The sequence below is a fragment of the Austrofundulus limnaeus genome, unplaced genomic scaffold (assembly GCF_001266775.1).
Source record: "Austrofundulus limnaeus strain Quisiro unplaced genomic scaffold, Austrofundulus_limnaeus-1.0 Scaffold53, whole genome shotgun sequence".
Lineage (NCBI taxonomy): Eukaryota > Metazoa > Chordata > Actinopteri > Cyprinodontiformes > Rivulidae > Austrofundulus > Austrofundulus limnaeus.
The window spans coordinates 1406704-1411457 of NW_013952455.1; the positions used below are offsets into that span (position 1 = coordinate 1406704).

A 4754-nucleotide genomic window follows, 5' to 3' on the forward strand; every position below is an offset into this window, starting at 1 on the left:
AGGCTGGAACATGAAGCTAAACTTCTTCAAAAACTTAAAATTAGGCTTTTAAAATTTTTTTATTAAACATTAAAGTATGCTAAACTTCAGGTTTGCTGAAAGTAAAAAAATTGACAAAGTAGAAATTCTTTACAATATTCTATAATTCATTATCTTTTACAAATGACCAGAAACCAGGTAAACAGGAGAAGGAATAAACTGACRCCCACAACATGACTGCTGCAAAAGAAAAAAAAAGTGTATATTTAGTTTTGGACCACAGCTCAGAGATTCAGTTGGTTCTGGATCAAACAAGTCCACAGTGTTTGTTTAGAACCTCTTCAAAACCCTGCTGAGGGTCCTGACCCAAGACCAATACTCTTTTCTAGCACAGTATTGAGAAACCTTTTTTTTCRTCTGCCTGCCAATTGTGTTATGTCAGCTGGGTAGTAAGATGTGGGCAATATTAACTTCATTCATGCTGGACCTGGAAGCTACAATCTGGGTGAGTGGAAGAGGAATATCTTGTCCTTGTGTCATCCCGATTTCAAACTACCAGGAAATGTTTGTCTTTAATCCTATTGTCTGCCATTTTACAATGAGCAAAGTTCAAGATCTGAACAGAAGCAACCATCACTCAGTAAACTGGGGCCCAGTTAGAATCTGGATGCAGAGCATTTTGGATTTCCTGGATCATGGTTTAAAATACATTTTTCCAACAGACAATAACAGAAGTTATTGCCTGAAAACCCAAGTTAATCAGTTTAAGATGTACATTAAATTAACTTTCTAAATGTCTCAAGAAAACCTAGTTTTTTTGTGAAATATGCTAACAGTTTTTRAATGGTTATTGGAAATGGAGCTGGTGCTATTGCCATCAGCTTGGAGTAAAAATGTTGCATTATTCTCAGCTCCCAACACCGATTTTTCATATTCATCATTAACTGAAATACAATTTTTGTTCAGGTTGATTTGCTGCAGCAACCACTTTTAATTAGGTTAACTCCAAAATACTCTGGTATACATGTACGTGTAATACTTTGAGTTTCAGTATAATGCATYAGGCTCATGAGATATTCATGACAGACATACATGTGTTGGCAATTACCTGATCAGCTTCCACTCATGCTAACGGTTTCTGTTTATAGTCTGTGTTGCTGACATAACATTTTGTTGAATAGTCATGTGAYTTTTATAGCCAAAGCATGAATTTTTTTTTAGTTCATGCTTAGTGACTGTTGATGACAAAGGCCTCATTTCTGTCATGAAAACATCCACTCTCACTCCAGGAGTTACATGGAGGATGAGTGTTAATTTTTTCCTTTTGTGGTCAGGTTGTGGCCCTGCTGCTGCTGCTGCTTATCCCCACAGCTGTAAAGCCTCATTGAGGACTGGGTCCTCTGTACCTCCTGTGCATAAAAACTGTCATGAAGTTAAAGACAAAGGGCTGAAAGCTCCATTCGCTTGAATTGCCCCGAGCGTCACACACTTCCTGTTCTACCGTTTAAGGAGTATCAACAAACTGTAAGAGTCTGGGGGAGATTTGGATCAGGAAAAGCACGGGAATGACAGCGAAAAGAAGGCTGCAAGCCTTCCAACTATAACTTTAGCTAGTGTGTGACATCAGCYCACAGCCAAATGATTCCTGACCTTTACTTTATACATTCACAAACATGCATGTTTGCAATTTTTAGAGACTGTTGGAAAAATTAATTTGATTACGAGGGCCTGAAAATTGAAGATTTCTAACAGCATGTTGACTTATCCCTATAATCAAACACACTCCATAAAGTGTTCAGATATTAAGATGGAGCTCTAGAAAAGTTTTGAGAAACAGTTTATTTCCAACCCAATTAACAAACTGTGAGGTTTCAGCAGGTACCCAGGGTGCAGGCAAAAATCAAAGGTGCAACAAAAAGGTTTATTCTAATAACAAAAAGGGGGCTGAAGACAGCAAAAACTTACAGACAAGTGCTTCTCAGGAGGAACAGACAGAACACCACACAGGCTGAGGGGAAACAGCACAATGAACCGACACAAGACTGAGACAGGGCAGGACTTAAATACACTGAAAACTAATGAATGAACAGAAAACACCTGGTGAGAAACACGAGGGTGACAATCAGGCTAATGTGGGGCAGCTGGGCTGAGACACACRTGGGAACATAGAAACACTAGGAAAACCAAGGTGAAAACTGACAAACCATGACACAAACTGATCACTATGCTGATCTTGACCCAAATGAATGTGGAATGATGCTTTGTGAGAAAGTAAAAACATCTCCAATCTCAAAAAATGTCTTAAGTGGATCAACCAGTAATATGGAAGCATTGCTGTCAACTTTTAATATACAAATATTCACACAGAATTCTGTGTGTCTTTTCAGTTTGGCACTGCGACGCTCTGGAGCAYGGCACACAGCGAGGATCCGGTGCGCACGCACATGCAGCAGCAGAGATCAAACTGGGGTTCTACAGGGCTTTCCAAAGGGAGCTGGCAGACCGATCAGGAATGTGCCAGTCCAGTCCACTCAAAGCCGAATCATGACCGATGGAACGGTCTCATCCATCCAACACCATGCGATGTCATGAAAACTCTCCAGCACTGAGGCGCAGTGACTTGTTCTTAAAATCAGCTATGAAATAAACAAAGATCTACGTTCTACCAAACATTTAGGCTCATCTGGTCCTCTCTAATTATGGTAATGAACTCATGCATAAAGTTAACATTACCAGGCTCAGAATGAATGGATGCGCCGGCTGCGCACAGCAGCTTCACACACACACACACACACACACACACACACACACACACACACCGATACATAATCACTCTTCTTTGCGTGACAAACATATTTTACTCTTATTTTTACTTAGGATTTTTTTCTCACTCACATTATATTTAATTCATTATTTTTAGAAATCATTTCTGATCTCGCAGGGGTCAAACATGTCCTTCACACATGCAGGAAGTAATTTGCATCTGTTTAACATATGTTAATGAAGGCGTGTCAGGGGAGGTGTCTTACCTGCGCTCAGTTCCACGTTAATTGTGATGTACAAAAGAAATGTGCGTGGATTCAGGCGTACGCACAGTTTGATGCATCTGGATTTTTTTGTGCACACGCCATTTTCTAGATTTGACCGTACGCCACGTTTCAGTAAGAAATCCACAMAAGTCTTTGTACATGAGGCCCCTGGTGAGCTTTTCTCAGGAGGCAGGAATGGCAAGCAGATAAACAGTCTTCAGTTTGGCAACAGGAGATATCTGAACACAGAAAAAGTGGAACTCTGGTAATCAGAACTACAGCACAGTTGTGAGTGTAAATACCAGGCACGTGTTGCTCCAGCAAGGACCAGATCAATGCTGCCTTAAATACCTGCAGAGCTCATTGGGAGAATCTGCTGCAGCTGCACTCACTCAGGTAATCAGCCGCTCAGGAACAGGAAAAACAGGTAATACACAAAATACCACAGAGTATCAATAAGTCTTGATTTCAAGCAGTATAAYATGAAACCAGGATATGAGTTACAACAATGTTTAATTTCCCTTTGACATTGATAAATTATTTTTGAATTGAATAATATACCAGTAAATATCAAGGCTGATATCAATGCTTGTATCAAAACATCCTAAAAATACCATTACTTTATCATAATCTGAGTCATAGCAAAGTCTCCTGTCATGCAACAGGAGCAGGAAGTGTCTGTGAAAGCCGTGGTATTTTACAGCTGCAGCAAACTGTAAACAAACCTCCCAATCATGACGTTTGCATGCAGCAGCGTCACTTCTGAGACTGCTGAGATGTTTCATTTTTCTCCCTCCCACTCGCTTTAAAATACTCTCCTTTTTAAAGTCACATTTATGGTATTTACTGTGTCGATCCCTGAAACATCACAAACCTTTGTTTACGCAACTTGTTTTTTTCCATCAATCCTTGCAATCGTGTCTCTGCTCAGCACTTCTGCTCTGAAAATACATGAAGGCAGTCAAGTGAGCGTGCAGAGTAAAACCAGCCCCTGCTGAAAATATTGACTCAACGTTAACCGCTTCTTCCAATTAAGCGCTTCGATACAGATTCAGCTTTTGCAAAAAACAGAAAGGATGTTTATATGTCTTCACATCTCAGCACATCTCGTCCTCCATGATCCCAAATGGCTCTTCTTGATTCAAATCGAGCATTCTTTCGCTTAAGGACTCTCTAATCATTACATCCTCCCTGCTTATCTCCAGGTTAGTGTGGTGAGCTGGAATGTGTCCTAAAAAAACAAACAAACATAAAGAGATTTCCTAAAGAGGCCTCACTTCTCACCAGTCCTTGGAGGCCGAGAGGAGCAGCAGTACGGGAAGCGGAGCGTGACTCACCACTCTCACTGAAAAATACACAAATAGTTGAAAGATTAAATCGTTTTTCTTTTTTAAATAATGCTGGAGCGAGCAATAAATCAGACATGATGTCAACATTCTGACAAAGTCCTAATGAAGTGGAAAATGTTTGTGCTTGAAACAGTTACAAACTTTTTTTTTTGTAAAATAATTATTGTTTTTAAAAAAGGCAGCTGAAAATAAAATTATAGCCTTGATGGAATACRTCACCTTTAGATGAATATCATTTTATGCTGGGAAATAAAGTTGTAGCTGTTTTGATTAAACTAACAATGAGCCTCATGCAAAAACCATTCATACGCACAGATTTGTTCTTAAGTTGTGCGTACGAGTGATTTAGGAGAATTTGTGGCATTCACCAATGTTTTCGTATTCTACGATTTTTTTC

At 39.6% G+C, this 4754-nt stretch overlaps 1 long non-coding RNA gene across 1 annotated transcript in view; it reads left to right on the plus strand.

Annotated features, from left to right (window-relative positions):
• LOC106517833 (uncharacterized) overlaps nt 1–4754 on the plus strand; it is a 30776-nt gene that overhangs the window by 23346 nt on the left and 2676 nt on the right. Inside the window, exon 2 of the long non-coding RNA XR_001310255.1 lies at nt 2367–2681. This is a non-coding gene — a long non-coding RNA (uncharacterized LOC106517833). The remainder of the gene's footprint in view (nt 1–2366; nt 2682–4754) is intronic.